Here is a 19417-nt window from a genome sequence, read left to right on the forward strand (position 1 = left end):
TAACGGGACACGTGCGCAGGAGCGGGTCCAGGCACAGAGCCTGGGAAAGCAATTCCGGGTTTGCCCAGATAAAATAGGTCAAGGACGCAGGTTGGAGCGCTCAGTCACCGTCCCTGCCCCTGGCACATGACCGTGACTCACGGGGTGGCCAGCGGCGAGGGGACAGCAGTGGCCACCTGTGGAGGGACGCTGGGGCATGTGAGGTGGGCTTGGGGACCGTGGTGGGAATGTGGCTGGGGACCGTGGTGGTCTCCAGGGAGTGGAGCAGCATGATGCTGCTCCTGTGCATGCTGAGACCTGCTTCTTTTTCCCCACCATCGATTAGTAGATGTAATCAGGCCAGCTTAATGCTGGGTCCCTAAGGAGGCTCGACCAGGAAGAAATTATTTAAATTAGTTACATGACATGCTATATTCTTGGGTGAGAGAAAAACAGGATACACAGCTACCCCAAGAGCTCAGCCAGCACCTGAAGGGTATCCCAAAGGAAACCTGCTGGCTGATGGGAGGTGTGGGAGACATTCAAGAGCCATTCCAGGGCACCAAGGAGAGGCTGCAGTTCCCTGGATGCAGGCAGTGAAGCACCATCATTCCCCAGCCTCATCTGCCCCAGCCATGCTGCCCTCCTCACACAGAATCATTTAAGCTGGAAAAGCCCTCTGAGGTCATTGAATTCAATCATTCCTCCAGCACTGTCAAGGCCACCATTAAACCATGTCCCCAAGTGCCACATCCACATGTCTGTTAAACCCTCCTAGGGTGGTGACCCCACCACTGCTGTGGGCAGCCTGTTCCAATGCCTGAACACCCTTCTGGTGAAGAAATTTTCCCCAATATTCAGCCTAAACCTCCCCTGGTGCAACTTGAAACCATCCCCTCTAACCCTGTCATTTGTTGCCTGGGGGAAGAGGCCAACTCCCACCTTGCTCCAGCCTCCTGTCAGGGAGCTGTACAGTGGGAGAAGGTGCCCCCTGAGCTTCCTTTTCTCCAGGCTGAGCGCCCTGAGCTCCCTCAGCTGCTCCTCCTCATCAGACCTGTGCTTCAGACCCTTCCCCAGCTCCACTCCCCTCTCTGGACATGCTGCAGCACCCTGACATCTGGCAGAGCTTCCCAGGAGGCAGTTTGCTGCACAGAGTGGGGAAAAAACCCATCCTACCAGCCAACCAACCAACCAACCAACCAACCAACCAACCAACCAACCAACCAACCAACCAAAAAACCCCTCTGGATCATTCTGTGCCACACCAGTGGGTCCATGTGGCTCACATGAAGGGTCTGAGGGAGGGCAGGGCTGGCATGGAGGGGCCAGGGGAAGGCACTGCACACGTGGGGACGAGCTGGGGCTCTGCTCCACTGCCCTGGAGCTGCAGACAATTCCATCCCACTCTGTTTCTTCACCCTACAATGTCATTTCCATAGGCCTTTGGGAATGAAGCTGCCCAGCCAGGAGCTCAGAGCAGCAGCAATACACATTGCTCTGCTGAGCAGCGCTGCTCTTGTCCTGGTCCCTGCCTCCAGTGCCAGTGGGCACTCACTGTTGTCCTGTTAAACATTAACTGGGAAAACAGCTTGGAAAACATTGCTTGGCTTCATTAAAATCTTCAAAGGACACTTGATACTTACATATCCTTATGAGCAGTTTGCACATACTTTAAATACTAATGCAGGCCAGGTTTATGGCTCTTGTGATCCCTCCAGCAGAAATTATACACTAATTTCTAGGTGCAGCTGTCTTTACCCTGGGAATGAGGCTGGTAGGCAATGCCACACAACAAATTGGGATTTAGCTCCTACAAGGAGAAGACAAGCCAGCTCTCCTCTGGAAAAAGGAGAGGCAGGACACTGAGCAAGGACATGTGGAAGGCACATTCACCCAATTTCCATCGGGGGTGTTAGCACATAAGGAAAGGAAAGGAAAGGAAAGGAAAAAGGAAAGGAAAGGAAAAAGGAAAGGAAAGGAAAGGAGGGAAAGGAAAGGAAAGGAAAGGAAAGGAAAAGGAAAGGAAAGGAAAGGAAAGGAAAGAGGAAAGGAAAGAAAGGAAAAGGAAAAAGGAAAGGAAAGGAAAGGAAAGGAAAGGAGAAAGGAAAGGAAAGGAAAGGAAAGGAACGAAAAGGAAAGGAAAGGAAAGGAAAGGAAAGGAAAGGAAAGGAAAGGAAAAGGAAAGGAAAGGAAAGGAAAGGAAAGGAAAGGAAAGGAAAGGAAAGGAAAGGAAAGGAAAGGGAAAGGAAAGGAAAGGAAAGGAAAGGAAAGGAAAGAAAGGAAAGAAGCCCAAAAGGAAAGGAAAGGAAAGAAAGGAAAGGAAAGGAAAGGAAAGGAAAGGAAAAGGAAAGGAAAGGAAAAAGGAAAGGAAAAAGGAAAGGAAAAAGGAAAGGAAAAAGGAAAGGAAAGGAAAGGAAAGGAAAGGAAAGGAAAGGAAAGGAAAGGAAAGGAAAGGAAAGGAAAGGAAAGGAAAGGAAAGGAAAGGAAAGGAAAGGAAAGGAAAAGGAAAGGAAAGAGGAAAGGAAAGGAAAGGAAAGGAAAGGAAAGGAAAAAGAAAAGGAAAAGGAAAGGAAAGGAAAGGAAAGGAAAAGGAAAAAGGAAAGGAAAGGAAAGGAAAGGAAAGAAAGGAAAGGAAAAGGAAAGGAAAGGAAAGGAAAGGAAAAAAAGGAAAGGAAAAAAAAAGGAAAGGAAAAAAAAAGGAAAGGAAAAAAGGAAAGGAAAAAGGAAAGGAAAAAAGGAAAGGAAAGGAAAGGAAAGGAAAGGAAAGGAAAGGAAAGGAAAGGAAAGGAAAGGAAAGGAAAGGAAAGGAAAGGAAAGGAAAGGAAAGGAAAGGAAAGGAAAGGAAAGGAAAGGAACAATTACCCAAAGCTCCATTGCTCAATGTGCTCAGAGCAAATCCTGAGCTGGGGTTCCCTGGGACACCCCCAGTTCTGCAGGGGACATGAGGCTGTTCAACAGCAGTTCTCTTCAGACTTTAATTTTGTTCAAGGTTTTGCTGGAATGATCCTGGGGTTTGGCCCTGGTCCTGGAAGAGCTGGCATGGGCCACACCTGGAGAGCTGTGCTGCTCTGTCCCAGGGCTCCAAGCTGCAGGAGTGAGCTGCCTCGAGCCCTGTGAGTGATGCTGGAAGCTCCCCGTGACACGAGCCAAGGGATTTGGACTGAAGCAATCCCAAACCACACAGGACACCCACATGATCCACCTGCAGCCCTTGTGCTGGCCCTGTCCCACAGCCAGCCCTGCCCCAGGGCACCTGCTGAGATCAGACCCTTGTGGAATTGCAGCCTGGGCACTGCCAGGGCCCTTCCCCTGGGCCTGTGAATGCCATTCCTGTGCTGGAAATCCCATGGGACAGCCTGTGGACATCTCTCCTTGTAATCAAGGGCTGTGCCAGCCCCTTCCCAGCCAGCCCCCAGTGCTGCACACTGACCTCACCCGCAGATGCCTCAGCAGCAGTTTAGCAGCTCGAGGCCACAGGAAAAGCCCACCTCTGTCTTGCAGGTGTTTGGGTTTGTTTCCAGCTCTGCCTTTCCCCCTCCCAGCAGCAGGACCCAGGTGATTTCAGCCTTGGCTGTGCTGGGGGGATTTGGCTCAGCAGCTTCTGAGCTTGAATTCCCCTTTTCTGGTGGGAACAGCATCGCTGTGGTGTCACACAGCTCTGGAAAAGCCTCCTGCTGCCAGAGACAGGCACAGAAAGGTGATGGAGGGAGGTGAAGGCTGAAATCACCCTGGGATGTATCCTAAGGAGCAGCTGAGCTTTGCATCTGCTGCTCCAGGCCTGTGGCTCCACAGCTGGGCAGGCTCTGGAGTTTGAACTTCCCAAAAGGGAATGTGGGTGTGCAATCCTGACAGCATCCCACAGCCACAGACCCCTGTGCCCTGCTGGGACAGCTGAGGGACAGCCCAGCTCTGCAGCAATGCACTGGCACCCTCTAATGACACAGTTGTGAATATTCAGGGACCTCTCCTGCAGCCCATCCTGCCGTGCTGGAGCTCCTGGAGCTCTGCTCACAGCGATTCTGGAGCCTTTGGTGGGGCAGGGCTCCCTCTTTCCACCTGCTGCGCTCCAAATCCGCAGCTCAGCTCCCTTTTGGAGCCGAGTTTGGCGCAGACACCAGGGAGGGTTTGTGGCTGTGCACTGCTCTGCCAGGTGAGCTGCCAGTGAGCTCTCTGATCCCTTCCCTCAGCCCAGCAGCACAGCCAGCTGGGTTTGCCCCTGACCAGGGCAGGTGAGCCTCTGGCCAGGTCCTGTAAGCCCAGTTTTGGCCACACTGCCCCGGCTGGCCCAGGAAGTCCCTTTGCTCCCCCTTGTGCTGCCCCAGAGGCTCTGGCACAGTTTGCCAGCCTGGTCACAAAGCTCCAATTCCTCCTTTCCAGCCCACCCTGGGGCAAAGCCAGAGAATGTGTCCCTGAAACGGGATCACAGATCATGGCACGGTTTGCATTGAAAGAAGCATTAAAGCTCATCTTGTTCCACTCCCCTGCCATGGCAGGAACACCTTCCACTAGGGCAGCTCCAAGCCCTGCCCAATGTGATCTTGAACACTTCCAGGGATGGGGCAACCTCAGCTTCTCTGGGCCTCACCACCCTCACAGGGGAGAATTTTTCCCCAATATCGAATCTAAATCTCTCCTCTCTTAGTTTAAAACCACTCCCCCACGTCCCATCACTCTCCTTGTTTTTTATAAGCCCCTTGAAGTCCTGAAAGGTGACAATGAGTCCTGAAAGGTGACAATGAGTCCTGGAAGGTGACAATGAGGCCTCAGCTCAACTCCATCCCAAATGATGCTGAACCTGGTGAGAGCCTGAGCTGCACCATTGTCCCCTTGGTGTCATTGTGCCATGGCCAGAGTCTGGGTGTCCAGCCTGGCCTTCAGACAAGCCCAGCAGGGCACAGAAGCCCAAGGGAGGGGAGGCTTCTCTCCAGCCTCCCCAGCCCCACCTGACCCTGCTGCCTGGCTCTGGGAGCCCGGGGCAGCTCAGTTTGCTCTCGAGGATGCTTCAGCCCTGCTCAGGTAAATCTCAGTGCAGCTCAGTTTGCTCCCAAGGATGCTTCAGCCCTGCTCAGCCACCTCCCAGGGCCTGGTGGCAGCAGCTCTCTCAGCACAGAGAGGGCAAACACAGCCAGCTCGTCCCTGGGTGTTGTGCTGGTTGATAAAAGGCTTTGGTGCCCTGGAGCTGAGGTTGTCATTGGGAGGAGCAGGGCAGCCCCAGTGCTGTCCTGCCAAACTCGTGGGCAACATCAGCACCTTCCCACCTCAGCTGGGAGAAAGGGAGAAAGGGAGAAAGGGTGGGGAATGGCCCTGGCAAAGCCAGGACTGTGGATCTTGTAGACAGCCCAATGTGATCCTGAGCAGAGAATCCACAGCCTGAGCAGGGCCAGGAACTCCCAGGGGAGCCTTTGTCTCCCCTGACAGATGTGAGGGCTGAGCTCTGGTCCATGTGCCATCCCTCCTGTCCTGCAGGAGCTGCCCAGTGCTGTCACCCTGCCAGATGTGCCCAGAAACCTGGGTGGGTTTGGGGATTTACAGACAGGAGCAGAGGGGTGGGATGGGATGGGATGGGATGGGATGGGATGGGAGTGGATGAGACAGGAACAGAAGGGGATGGATGGGGTGAGGGATAGGGAGGAGGATGGGGAGGGGATGAAAGGGATGGGGACTGAGGTGGGGTTACATGGGGTAGGGAAAGGGATGAGATAAAGGTGGGGAGTGGGATCAGGATGGGGAGGAGAAGGGGAAGGGTGGGATAGAGGTGAGGAGGGAAGGAACAGGGTTGAGATGGAGTTCATAGACAGGGCTGAGGAATGGAGCTGTGGTGGAGCTGGGGAGAAGAAGGGAATGGGAAAGGGGAAAGGAGGGAATCAGCTCTTGTTCAGACAGCGCACGTTCAGGCAGCAGCTCATGCTAGCTCAGCCTCATTGGTCACAGCAGCTCTGGAGAGCCCTGAATGCCTTTCTCTTCTGCTGCTGTCCCAGGGGGCTGTGCTGCTCTGCCAGCCAACTGTACCAGCAGGATTTTATTTTACATTTATTTTCCTAATGGCTTGGGTGGCCTGAAAACTTGAGCAGTGAATTGTGACTGCTCAAGATTGGGTAAAAATCCACACAATGGCTGTGCACTGCAGTGTGGCACCAGGGATGAGTCACTGAAATTGCAATTAGGAAAGAAAATAACAGTGGGTTTACAAGCTCCTTTCCAGGAGCATTGCATTTCTCTGGAATTACAATGGCTCCTTAGAGTGGTTTATGAGACACTGCTCCACATCAAAAAATACATGGAGCTGGAGGAAGTGGTGGCTGATGTAAAACAGTTTAGCAGTGAAGGGAGGGAGGAAAAACAGCATTAATTTTTACAGTGACAGCATAGGTGCTTTGGGAGGGGCTGTGGGGTGAGCAGAGGAAACCACAGCAAACCCCAGGGATGTGGGAGAGTGGAGCTGTGCCCACATGGAGCCCAAGGAGATGCAGCAGTCTGGGCAGAAAGGGCACACAGGGAAGGAGGCCCTGGGAGTGACAGAGGTCCCACAAGTGTCCCCTCCTCAGCTTGCAGAACCTTGCTGGAGAGAAACTCTCAGCAGAGAGCAGCAAACAAGGAAGATGCATCACCCTTGGATTGCTGGAGTCCTGGAAAGCAAAAGTCAATCTTTTGTTTGTCTCCAAGAGCTTTATTTTGGCTTTTGTCTGAAAGGTACAGACTGCTTTGCAGTGAGCAGGGGTGTAAAGCACTGGGCAGAGAAGCTCCATTGGCAATGGGCACAGATTTAATCTTTGTGCCTTGCAGCAGCATCAGGTGTCAGAGAGTCCTGGGGAGAGGCTGAGCACAGCCCTCCTGTCCACGTGGTGCCAGCAGCACTTCTGGCTTCTGTTGCCTCTTTTCCAGCCGCCCCAGCTCCAGGAGGAAAGGCCAGCAGCTCCCAGGGGCTCAGCCTGCCTGGGGCACAGGGGCCCCCTGTGCATGCATCGGGCTTGGCTTCGCTCCCAGCTCCGCAGCTGCACAAGAAACTCTGCAAAACCAGGGCCTTGGGGATCCTGACCATCAGCTCACCGCAGAGCAGAGCCACAGCTGTGCCACCCACCCCAGGAGCAGGGCAGAGCTGCTCCTCACCCTCTCCAGGCCAGCAGCAGGCACCAGCCAGCTCTCACCTGTGGGCTCTGAGCAGCCCTCATCTGCTTGGATTGCCATGCTTTTAATGACTTTAATTAAACACAGAGATGTTCCAAGGTGGAGACCAGGCAGATTCTGCTGCTGCTGTTGGGAAGCAGAGCCCTGTCTGCTCTCTGTGACCATTGTCCTGCACTGTCACTGTCCCAAAGCCACAGGACACAGCTCCAAGAGGGAGCCAGAGCCCACGTGCCATTTTCCTGTGCCCTGGTGCTCCTGAGCAGCCAAACAGCCAGTCCAAGGTGTCATCAGTCCTGGCTGTCCCAGGACTCCCAGGAGTGTCAGACCTGGTTGCAGCCTGGCTTCTTGGGGAGCCAGGCTTGGTCTCCTCAGCTTCAGTGACACGAGGGAAGACTCAGTCCTGGTCAGCACAGGGTGACATTCTGGAAACAGCTGCCATTTGGATTTGGGAGGTGAAAATACAGAGGGTCCGCAGCTGGTTAGACAGATTTGGGCTAAAAACAGCCTGTCTGAGAGACTGCAGGGTCAGGTGCCTCATCCTGAAGCTCATGAGTGAGACAGGAACTGTAGACTTCAGGATCCTGGAGGGAAGGAAGGTGAAAAGCAAGAGCACAGCCCTGAACTTTGTGAGGGCTTCAGCCCTGAACTCTGTGTAAGTCTTCAGCCTCTTCATAGGCCTGCTTGTAAGAATCCCATTGGATAAGGTAAAGAAGCACCCAATGCCCACAGGAGAGCAAATGTCACTCCTGTCTTTAAGAAAGGCAAAAGGAGGATCCAGGGAACTACAGGCTGGTCTGTCTCATCTCATCTCTGGAATGGGAACAGCTAATCCTGGATATCATTTCCAGGCACATGAAGAACAAGAAAATCATCACTGTTTGACTCCCCATGTGGAAAATGTGTCCAGTGCTGGTCTTCCCAGAACAGGGATGGCCTGGAGAAACTGGAGATGGCTCAGTGGACAGAGCCACAGAGGGGGTGGAGAGGCTGCATCGAGTCCCATGAGAGAGCTGGGACTGTCCAGCCTGGGGAAGGGAAGGCTCAGGGGGACCTCACAGTGTGTATAAACACCTGAAGGGAGGCTGGAAAGAGGAAGGATCCAGCTCTTACCAGTGGTGCCCAGTGACAGGAGAAGGGACAATGGCACAAATGGAGACACTGGAGGATCCTCTACATACCCAGGAGTTATGGAGTCTCCATCCTTGGAGGTATTCAAAGCCCAAGGTCATGGTCAAAGGGCTCCCATGGTTGAATGGGGTGAGAGCAGGTCCCTGCCAGCCCAGCCAGTCTGCAGGTGTGTGATTCTGTCATGGGGCACACAAATGCCAGGGTGAGCTTTGGGCAGGTGGGACAAGGTGGGCTGGAGCAGGTGCTGCTGGGTGCCCATGGAAAGGACAGAAATCCTACAGAGGTCCCCAGCTGTCCCTGGAGGTGGCACAGGCACAGAGCTGCTCAGTTTGCTGGTTTGTGCATTTCTTCTGTCACACTCTGAGCATTCACCACATGGGCACCAAGGGTGTCCTGCCCCCATCACCTGGACAGTGAACACCAGGACTGAGCCCAGCCAGAGAAGAGCAAGGTAAGAACAGCACAGTTTGCAGCATAAGCTGATTTATTGTATGGGCCAGAAGAATGCTAAGTACTTAAATAAATGCTTTAGCCTATATTTAAACAGCTACACAGCTCCTTTGAATTTTCAGAACTGCTGTGAACTGAGCTGCTCCTGTGGGACACAGGGAGTTTGTTGAGCTGGCTGAAAGACAAATTAGAGGTCAGCTTTGGGCAATTTTCTTCACAGTCCTGGGCTGGTGCTTCACACACACACACAGACACATATTTCATGTGAGCATCTATCTGAGTGCCAGCAGCAGCACACACAGAAATGAAGCACTGTCAGCCTTGCCCCGATTTATGAGGCTTTCAGGCAGCCAATTCCTTCCTGCAGAATGAAAGCTGCTGGCAGAGCAAAGGTGGATAGGCAGGGTCACTCCTCCTTTTGCTGTCAAACCAGCCCGCAGTGAGTGTGACCCGCAGGTGACAGCTCCGCACCTTCCCGAGCGTGGCCACTGCCACCTAGGGGGCTGAGCTGGGGAGGAGAGAACATTTCCCGCAGGGGTTGGGGTGAGGGAGGAGGGATGTGCACAGGGGCTCGGGCGGTGCAGCCCACACGGGGGTGAGTGAAGGGGCTGGGGGGTCTCTGTGCCTGGCTGCAGCCCCTCTGAGCTTCCAGGATGCTCCATCCCACCAGCACACCCCCAGCCTCTGCGCAGGGTCTGCGGGACCCCAGCCGGGGGCATCTTTCCCCTTTATTCCCCCTCAGCCTCACTTTTGCTTTGCATTTCCTCTTTCTGCCCCTCTTGTGGAGCAGAGCAGCAGGAGTCACTGCAGACGTGCCAGGGGAGCTGAGTGGCACGACCTCATCATTAAAATGCCTGTTTCATGCTTAAAGAAATGTCCAGCCTGGATTTTGATCCAGCTGTGGATATTTTATGACAGATATTTTCTGTCATATTCCCCTTCTCTCCCCCCCCAGCAGTTGAAGCTACTGCACAGGGATCTCTAAGATGCTTTTTTCTAAGGAAAATATAATGGCCCTGTAAGGAATTTTATAGCAATTAAAAGAGCAGTGAGTTGCAGAAGGAGTTTCAGGAAAAGCAGGGTTATAAAACCGCTTTTCTGCAGTGCCTCTGGGGCTCGTAGCTCGGCTGAGCTGTCACTGCAGCCTCCCCGTGCTGGGGAGCAGCTTCAGGGCTCCCTCTCCTGCCTGGCCACCCCTCCTCATGCGGCTCAGGGCAGCTGAACCACCCTGAGATCTCTCACACACCAATTTTTACTCAGATTGGCCGAAATGCCAAGGCTGGTGGGGAGGGGACTGTGCTGAGCATCCCCAGCCGGGCTGTGCCATGGGCAGGGCAGGATGAGCTGACACGTGGGCAGCAAAGTAGGCCAAGAGCTCAGCTCCAGGCTGGGCACGGATGGAGTCAGGGACAGCTCTGCCGCAGGTCCTGGCAGGGAACAGGGACGGGAAACACCCCTGAGAGAGCGGGGCTGGCACACAGGGACTGCCCTGCCACCGGCACGGTGCCCCAGGGGACATCCCGGGGGAAAGTCGGGCAGAAGGGAGAGGAGGAAATCCCGAGAGCGGCTCAGGAGTTACCACCAGAGGGCACTTAAATATTGCTCTGTGAACAAATGGTGTTTCCTAGCGAGACGCCAGCTCCGGATTGCCTGACAGTGCACATCTAAGCCTGAGTCATTGCTGGCACAGAAAGCAAAGGAAAGCTCTCAAAAGGCATTTGAGAAGTCATGCATGAATGGGAGTTTACTAGCAGGGCACAGAGGATTGAACTTTTCTTTCAGCCGCTTTCAGAGGGGTCTGCCAAGGGGTCTCCACCCTGCCGGGGGCAGCGAGGTGAGCGGAGCATCAGCAGCCCCTGAGCCTGTGGCAGCCGCGGGGCTGGCACCGGGCACGGCTCACACTGCCCTGGGTGCTCCTCTGTGCAGGGCTGAGACAGGAGCTACAGCCCTGCCAGGACCTGCCCAGCCCTGCTGTGCTGTGCAGGGCTGAGACAGGAGCTACAGCCCTGCCAGGACCTGCCCCAGCCCTGCTCTCTGTGCAGGGCTGAGACAGGAGCTACAGCCCTGCCAGGACCTGCCCCAGCCCTGCTGTGCTGCTCACCTGCAGCATCTCTGCCCTGCCGCGTGTTCCAGAGCTGGGCAGAGATGGAAACGTTCTGTGTCTTCTGGGAAAAATTGGAGGGAATGGGAAGGAAGGAAGGAAGGAAGGAAGTGTGTAGGATTTGGGTGGGTGCCAAATAAGCCATGGGCTGCAGGGGTGAGGACAGCCAGGTAATGAAGATGGAGAACCACTTCACGAGGATGGAGGAGAAGAAATTCCATCCTGGTGTTGTCTCAGCACTCTGTGCACGGCCCAGGACGTCTCAGAGAGGCTCTCTGGGGCTCAGGGCAGGATGGGGGAGCTGGGGGCTCATCCGTGGCACCTCTTGGTGCCATGCTTGGAGATCTGCTCTGAGCACAGAGCTCCATGAGGATCCCAGGGCAAAGCAGCAAGAGCTGGGAGTGCTGCAGGTGTGGGTGATGGAGAACTGAAGGAGGGTGGCCTCTGGGAAGGAAGAGCTGACTGCAGATGACAGAAAGCTTGTGCTGTGTTGGTAATGTTAGTGACACCTGCACATACCTAGAGAAAATGGGTTTAACCCTGCAGGGAGGAAAGGGGCCCCAAGGGCTCACAGAAGGATCCCTGTGCCCTGAGAATCCCACCTGGGGAGCCCAGGGTGGTGGCAGGACAGGGACGAGCCTTGCTTTATGATGTGGCATCTCCCAGCATCTCCTGGGATCATCTTCCAGCAAATTCTGCTGCCTTTGGAGCAGCCAGAGGCCCAACCTGGGCTTTGCAGCAGGGTCTCCCAGGATGAGTAACACACTCTGCCCCTGGGAATTGCCTCCAGGGGACACAGGAGAGGATTTAGAGGAGCCCTGGGTGCTGCAGCACGTGGGAGCTTCTGTCTGGTGGGGCATGGGAAGAGCAGAGATGGTGTGGGAGGCACTGGGGTCCCAATTCTGGGATTCTCCCATCAGACCTGCCTGGCACGTGCCCTCCTCCCTCCAGCCAGGGCCACTGCCTGTGCCAGGCCTGGGCTCCCTCATGCTCTCAGGTTTGGCTGGTTATTTGCAATTAGCACTAATTAGTGTCTCTTTTGACAGTGCCTTGTCTCTGCTTTCCCCTGCCCTGTCATGCTCTGTGCTGGGTCCATTTCCTCCTGAGGCAGCTGCCCTGCTCTGGGCAGAGGAGTCAGAGGGGGAATCTGGGGCTCCAAGCTGCTCCCCTGGAGGAGCTGCCCCCAGGGGCTCCACTGAGGAGGTGTCTGGTGCTGTCCTGGGGGCTCCCTGGTTTGCTCCAGCTGTGCTGCCCGGGCTGTTGTGGTTCTGGTTCCCCAAAACCAGATATTGACTGATATTATGGGGTGTCTTTGAGCACTGCTGGCAGAACAGGACTGTGGGGGCGCTGCTGGGCCTTTGCCAGCCCCCCAGAGCCATGCCAAGCCCATCAGGGGGCTGAAGCCATAATGCTGGTGGGCACAGAGTGGCTGGCACTGCCTGGCCCTGCTCCTGGCTCTGCAGGTGCTCAGGGTGTTAAACCCTGCTGGGAATTGGTACAAGAGAGGTCTCAGCAGGCAGAAACATTTAAAGCTGTCCCACCCTGTGCAGGAGTGAGCTGGGGTGGCAGTGGGAGGGACAGGAGAGATGGGCTGCTTCCCTGGAAACAAGCCCAGGAGAGGCAGAGAGGAACCCTGAGCCAGGAAGGATGTAAAAAACATTGTGAAAATAATACATCAAAGAATCACAGGGTCACAGAACATGCTGAGTTGGAAGGGACCCACGAGGATCATTAAATCCAGCTCCTGGCCCTGCACAGGACACACCAATAATGCCACCCTGTGCCTCAGGGTGTTGTCCCAGAGCTCCTGGAGCTCTGTCAGGCTTGGGGTGGTGACCACTGCCCTGGGGAGCCTGGTCAGTGCCCACCACCCTCTGGGAGAACAACCTGGGTCTTGTGAATGCCAGAGAGAATTGTCCACTAACCCCACAATATTTTATAGCTGATTAATCTAACAGGCTGCACAGGAAAAGCGTTATCACCTCCACCTCCCCAGGCTTGGAGCCTGATTGCATCAAACATAAATCTTGTAAATGGGTTTGTACTTTTCTCTGGGATTTATTTTTAAAAATGAGCATTTTATTTAATCTCACAAGCATTCAATGTGCCAGGGAGAGGTGGAAGCTCTGGGCAGAATTAAAGTGCATTGCATTTGGGCTGGGGTCATTTTGATGGGCTGAAGCCTTGGCAGCACATGTGATCTTCATGCACTGATAAGAAACCTCTGTGCCAGCCAAAATCAGCTGGGAAACAAAAGGAAGGTCCTGCTCCTGTCAGGAGGTGTTGGGAAACCAGGCACAGGTGATGGTTTTATTTGGGTGTTGTTGGGTTTGGACACAACTTTGGTGGATCTTTGTGCTCGTGGTTTCGTATGTCTGCTTGGAAGAAGAGCTCAGGACTGCCCAGGAACTGCTGAAATCCCCAAATCCTTTGTGCTTGGCTGGATTAGAGACCTGAAAAGCTCTGATATGTATTTTTTCAATACTCACAACAGTGTGGTTTGGTGCTTAGTAAATAGCTGTTTGACAGCAGAACTCACAGCAGTTGGCTTCACTCATCCTTTAGAGATGCTGAAATTGGAGAAAAAGATTTCAAAGGCAGAAAAAAGAAAAGGATTTTAAAAAATGCTGAAAGGAGGCAGAGTCAGAAAAGACACAGGCACCTTGGGAGAGCCAGCTCCAGCTGCCAAAGGTCAGGAGCTGAGGGCAGGGAGCCCTGCAGGTTGTCAGGGGTTGGATGTTTGGGAGAGCCAAAATCCCTCCATCTCCTCTTACCCCCCAGCCCAAACCTTTCCTTTCCTTTCCACATCTTCCTGGGGCACCCTGAGCTGAGCTTAGGAGTGCTGGGTTTGCACAAGGCTTGCTCAGGATTGCCTGCTAAAGTGAGTGGAAAACCAGATTTCAAATGAATTTCAAAGCTGTTTAAGCCAAACGTTCCAGTGGGGACATTAGGTGAGAATCACCACATTGTTTTGAGCAGGAAATCAGCTTTTCTAGAATAGACAGAGAAGAATTTTGTAGCCAAGCTTCTTTGTCAGATACTGGGGCTTGGCTGCACGCTGGGCTGCTTCCTGCAGCCATGGAGCGATTGTCCCTGATCCCCAGGATGGCCCTGGGGACCTCTTAGGTGAAGGGAAGGTGCTGAGCAAAGCCTTGGCTGGTGAAATACAGGGGTGGAGGGACAGGGCAGAGGCAGAGCCTGAGCTGACACCAGTGGGTGTCCCCTCCTGACACTGGCTGCTGTCAGAGGGGCTGTAATTAATTACTATTAATATTCTACTTGAGCTCAAAACACACGTGCTGGGCATGCACAGGAAGCAATTATTGTTATTATGAGTTATTCCTTTCAAAATAGCAGTGTCATTAAAAAAATATTGCAGCTAACTCCTCTTTTCCCCAGGGAGCAGGTCTGTTGAGGGCTCACACGTGTGAAGTGGCCTCTGCTGTGACGTTGCTCCACAGATGGTTTGTATTTTTCTGAATCACTGATTCCCATTTTGTGTCAAGGATCTGTCTGGGCAGAAAGACCTCAGGGGGCCCAACTGGAAGGTGAAAAAGCCAAAAAGCCACTTCTGTTCTGACTGAAGTGGGGCCCCAACCCAGCTGTACACCAGAGGGTCCCAGCACTGCACTGCCTTCCTCATGCTCCTCTTCCTCAGGCGCAGCTCTGTGGAGAGGCTGAGAGGAGCATCCAGCATCAGCCAGCAGTGCCCTCACTCAGCTCCAGCAGTCCCAGCTCCCAACAGGGTCTGTGTGTGTCTGCCCATTGCAGGGCTCAGGCTGCACCTTTCCAACCACCTGCAAGGGGCTTTGGGAGCTCTGCTCACCTGGCAGGACCTGACCTGCACATGTTCCTGGCAGGACTGGGCTGAGCCTTAGGGGTGAGCTGGGCTGCTGGCCCAGGAGCCCACGAGAAGCCTCACTGGGCACATTTGTGGTATGAAGTGAAAAAGAGTGCTAGAAATTTATCCTTCATCTGGCTGCCTGACTCATCCCTGGGAGACTGAGATTTCCCTTTCAGCAGGGGCTGAACAGCTGGGAGACACTCAGGTTATCAGTTCCCTAGTCCCAGGTTCATCTCCTCCTCCCCAGAGGAGCTTGGGTAGCAGGTGGGAGTTTAAGGGGTTAGGAGATCTTAGGAGATCTCCTAAGAAGCTCATCAGGCATCCCACTGCCCATCATGGCCCAAAGCAGGGCACAAAACCACATTGCAGGGAGTGGGTCTGTGTGAAGGCCAGCAGAGCTCAGGACACCCTGCCCAGTGTGTGCCCAGTCCAGTGGCACTGGGAGCTGGAGGTCTGCAAGCAGAGCAGGAGACCATGGGAGGTGAGAAGTTCTCTTTCCTGCCTGTTCCTTGTGGCATCTCCTCCCAGGGTGGTGCCAGCACATGGGCAGGAAGGTCTGGGGGCTCTAAGGCTGACAAATGGCGCAGAGCTGGTGCCACCAGCAGTTCCACATCTATTGGACTTGTGCCCACAGCTGTTCTGGGGCATGGACTGGGTAATCCCTCCTGCTTCCCAAAAAGCCTTGAAGGGCTGTTCCTGCAGCCAGGGATCCCTGTGTCCCAGCACTGGGACAGGGTCACCACAGGCTGTGACACCAGCAGGGCTCAAGGGTACGTGTCCTGGCTCCAAACAGAATCCTTCACTCACTGAGACACTTCCTGGGGCTTCTCCCTCCTTAAGCACCTTTCCCAGGTGTTTTGCTATTGCCCAAATGTTTTCAGGGTTTCAAGACCTTCTTTAGGTTGGTGAATGTTTAGCACTTAGTAGAACCATGGAGTTTTAAAATCAAAAGGTCATTTCTAGGTCACTGAATAATTACTATTGCTGTCCCCACTGTCACTAATTCTATCACAGAGAAGCAGCAGCTTGCTGAGAAATCCTTGAGCTGCAGGCTGAAAATGAAGGGCAATTCACCACAGAAAATGCAAGATTAGCAGCACTTAGTGCCACGGGCTATTGGAAGGACAACCAGGGCCAGGGGACATCAAAGCTGGCACAGGGATTCCCTTCATCCCTGCTGCTCCCCACATGGACTGAGCTCACCCTGCACAAGATGTTACTCTCAGAGTGCTCAGCACAGTGAGGAGGTGCCTGCAGCTCCTTGGTGCTATGCCCCCAGCACAGGTCTGGCCTGGGGGGTTTTGGGGGCTCGCTCCTTTCTTGCAGCCCCTGGGCAAGGCACTGTGTTGGGCACAAAGTCTGTGGGGACCTCAGTGTCTGCTGTGAGCCAGGGCAAACCCTCACAGGGCAGGGGGAGCCACCAGCTGGAGGGAGAGCTGTGGCTGTTCATGGAATCATGGAATGGTTTGGGTTTGGAAGGGACCTTAAACTCATCTTGCTCCTCCTCCCTGCCATGGGCAGAGGCATCTTCCTGTATCCCAGGCTGCTCCAAGCCCCATCCAACCTGGTCTGGAACACTCCCAGGTATGGGGCAGCCACAGCTGCTCTGTTGATGCTACAGGTTATTTTTTTGGGGAGCAACAGGATTTTTCAGCTGCATTGGATTATCTTGGGATGGATTCCCTGACTGGCAAAGTGAGGGGGAGCATCACCAGCTGGTAGGGGCAAATCTGGCTTCCCTCAGGGACCCTCTAGGAGCAGGAATTGCTCACTGTGGGGTGGAGCAGCTCCTCCTGTGCTTGTGGGAGCCCAGCACTACACTGGGCCATGGACTGCCCTTGTGATGGCCAGGATGTCAGCCCAGCCCTCAGCCAGTGCAGCAGGCAGAGCGTGGCAGGTGTTTTTCCATGACCATTCCTGGGAGATGCACTGCAGGTTCAATCCAAGACCACGATGAGCAGCCTCAGCTGGGGATCCTTGCGGGCTGTGAGCTGTGCTGGACATTGCAGGCATTGTTTGTCTGTCTCACACAGGCACTTTGGGCATCTCCTGCTTCCAGTTTTAGGAGGATTCAGTCCTTCTGGTCACTCCTGGCGGTGTTTGCTGTGGCTGTGATGGATGCTGGCTCAGGGAGGCACTTCTGGGATGAAGAGTGAAGGGAGACACAGGGAGGCAACGCCTGTTGTAGGGTCAGTAGGGCTGAGCTGGGTTCTGCTGCTCCAAACCAGTCCTCTCCTCTTTCCCACTGTGTTTGTGGCTCTCCCAGGGCATCCTTGGCAAGTCAAGCTCTTCCAGGCATCCCTTGTCACCCAGCTTTGGCTGCCTCATGGGGACATTTTCCCCAGCAGTCCCTGGGGACAGGCAGCTGCCCCCAAAGGCTCTGGAGCAGCTGGCCCCTGGCTCTGGGTCCCAGCTTGCCCAGGGGGTGCAGAGCAAAGGCTCCCCAAGAGTCACAGAATCACACTGCCTTCCTCCTTGCCTGGCAGCAGAAATCACCCTCTGTCCTTGCCTCAGCTTTTGATTCCCAGGCCAACTGGAATATTGGGTATGTTATAAAGTTCCTCACCTTCAGCATCTCTGCATTTTAGACTTGGAGAAACAAATCCAGGACAAAATTATTCAAGTATTCCTTTCAGAGTTCCCATGCTTTGCTGGGTTCAAAGGGAAGCTCGTAGGAGATGGATCAAGCTCATGTCTATGCCTCCTGATTGCAAATATGCATTCCTGGAAATCCAGAGCAGTCTCTCTTCCCAACACCTGCATGGCAGGACTGGGAAGGATTGGGCAGCTACCAGTTGGCTTTTGAGTCACTTCTCCATGTGAACAGCAGTGGTGGAAGCAGCAAAAATACCTTCTCTGTTTCCCTAGGTCAGGGATGCCACCCTGGGGCATTTCTTTTTATCTTGAATAACCTACTTCAGCCAATTCCCAGAAAAATCCCAGGTTCTCTGCAATGCCAACCAAACCAGCATGGAAGGAATTGCTTTGGTTGGGAGCCATCCTGTGAGGCAAGGCCAGCTCAGGATGCTCCATATCTGAGTAACTGGAGCATTGCCCCATCCATTGCAAACAAATGTGAGCAACTACAAACCCCAAAACTTTGTGACCAGAGTTTCTGTCTGATGTTTCAGTTTGGTTTTTGCTTTAAGCATTAAGATGAGCATTGGAGACATGAGAGGCAGCAGATTCAATGCTGAGGGTTATTCCCATGTGCTACAGAAAGTGTTGGGTTTGGAGTGGGAAATTAGGCTAAAGAGGAAGTATTTTCTTCCAAAATAAGGGCCTTTCATGGCCTGACAAGGTGTAGAGCAGCTGTTTCCTGCTTCTTCTCAAGCACCCACCATTGGGCAGTGGGTATCAGCTTGGAGAAGCTCTGGCCCAGGTGAGTTTCCTGATGTTGCTCAGACAAATGGAGCCATGTCATCAGTGTGCTCTATTCCTCCCAAACCAGAAAGCAAATTTCTAGGAATATATTGCTCCTAACCATGGGCTAGCTCACAAAGGAGATAGAGATCTGCGTAAATATGCTCTTCAGAGGAGTAAGAGAGAGCAGAATAATATCTGGTGGAAACAGTGTGGTCTGACAGGTGAGCTGCTGCAGTGAAAGCCCAGGAGAGCTGGGGTGGTGCTGCAAGGCCCAGGGATGGATATCTCAAACCTTTCCAAACCAGTGAGGGAAAGAGGAGAGGGAAGGGGCAGGGGGAGGCTGGGGGAGGCACTGTCCATGTACACAGAGCAGGGTCCGGGCTCACCCCTCCCCAGCCAGCAGAGCGAGTGTGGGGTGGGCCGGGAATCCTGCCCTGAACACGAAGTGTGAAATCCATGTCCAACAAGAATTTCAGCTGGTGCATAATGTAAGCACTGGATGGGTTTGGAGCCAGGGCTCTGGCGCTGAGAGCGTTGAATTAAACATGGGGTGACTCAGCGCTGGTCCGCGCCAGGCTGGGAGCGGCACTGCGGGGACAGGTGCATTATTGATGCTTTCATTTTCCCCAGGTTTGAGCACCAGGCAGAAAAGCAGCGGCTGCGGCGCTTGGAGGGGGACACGGTGTGGCCAGACTCGGCATTTGCAACGCCTGTCTGCTCTTGTGCCGCTCCTGGTACCGGGATTTCTGCATCCAGCCTCTCCACCTGCAGGAGGGAGCCCCAAGGCAGGGCAGCACCGGCCCCATCCTCCAGCCCTGGAGCTCCAGGCCGGCAGAGAGCAGCCCTTGGGGCTTGGAAGGGGTGAGAGCTCCTGAATTTGCCTTTGGCTTTGCTGATGATCCAAAGCCCTCATCTGCTTCTGGTGATTGCCCGTGGACCCAGGGCCCCTGGGCTGGGGACAGGGCCCGGAGCACAGGGTGTTCCAGCAGCCCTGGAACAGCAGGAAGCAGGACCAAGCCTCGCTGGAACTGAGTGTGACAACTCATTACCTCACAGGAGGATGTTCTACTTCTATCCCAAAGCTTTCTGCTGTAAAAACATCATCCTGTGTCTCCAGGCCCCAGTGAGCAGCAGTGAGTGCTGCAGGGCTTTGGGCTCAGAGCATCCTGCTCATCTCAGCTGGTTGGGATGTGTAGGGAAAGCCTCATGGAAAGGGTTGGAAAACGTGAGCTAGCACTCCTGCCAGGCCTTGCAGGGAGAGGCGTGGTTTGCCTCTTCCTCAGAACCTAATTTGAACCACAAGGATGCAGTGAAAAAAAAAAACCCCAAAACCTGCGTTGGAAGATTTTAAAGAACAGCACGAACTAAAAAAGCAGCTGCCAAACCGAATTTCCATTATTAAAAATCAGCACTGATAAGAGCCA

The sequence above is a fragment of the Camarhynchus parvulus genome, chromosome 13 (genome assembly GCF_901933205.1).
Source record: "Camarhynchus parvulus chromosome 13, STF_HiC, whole genome shotgun sequence".
In the NCBI taxonomy this organism is placed as follows: Eukaryota; Metazoa; Chordata; class Aves; order Passeriformes; family Thraupidae; genus Camarhynchus; species Camarhynchus parvulus.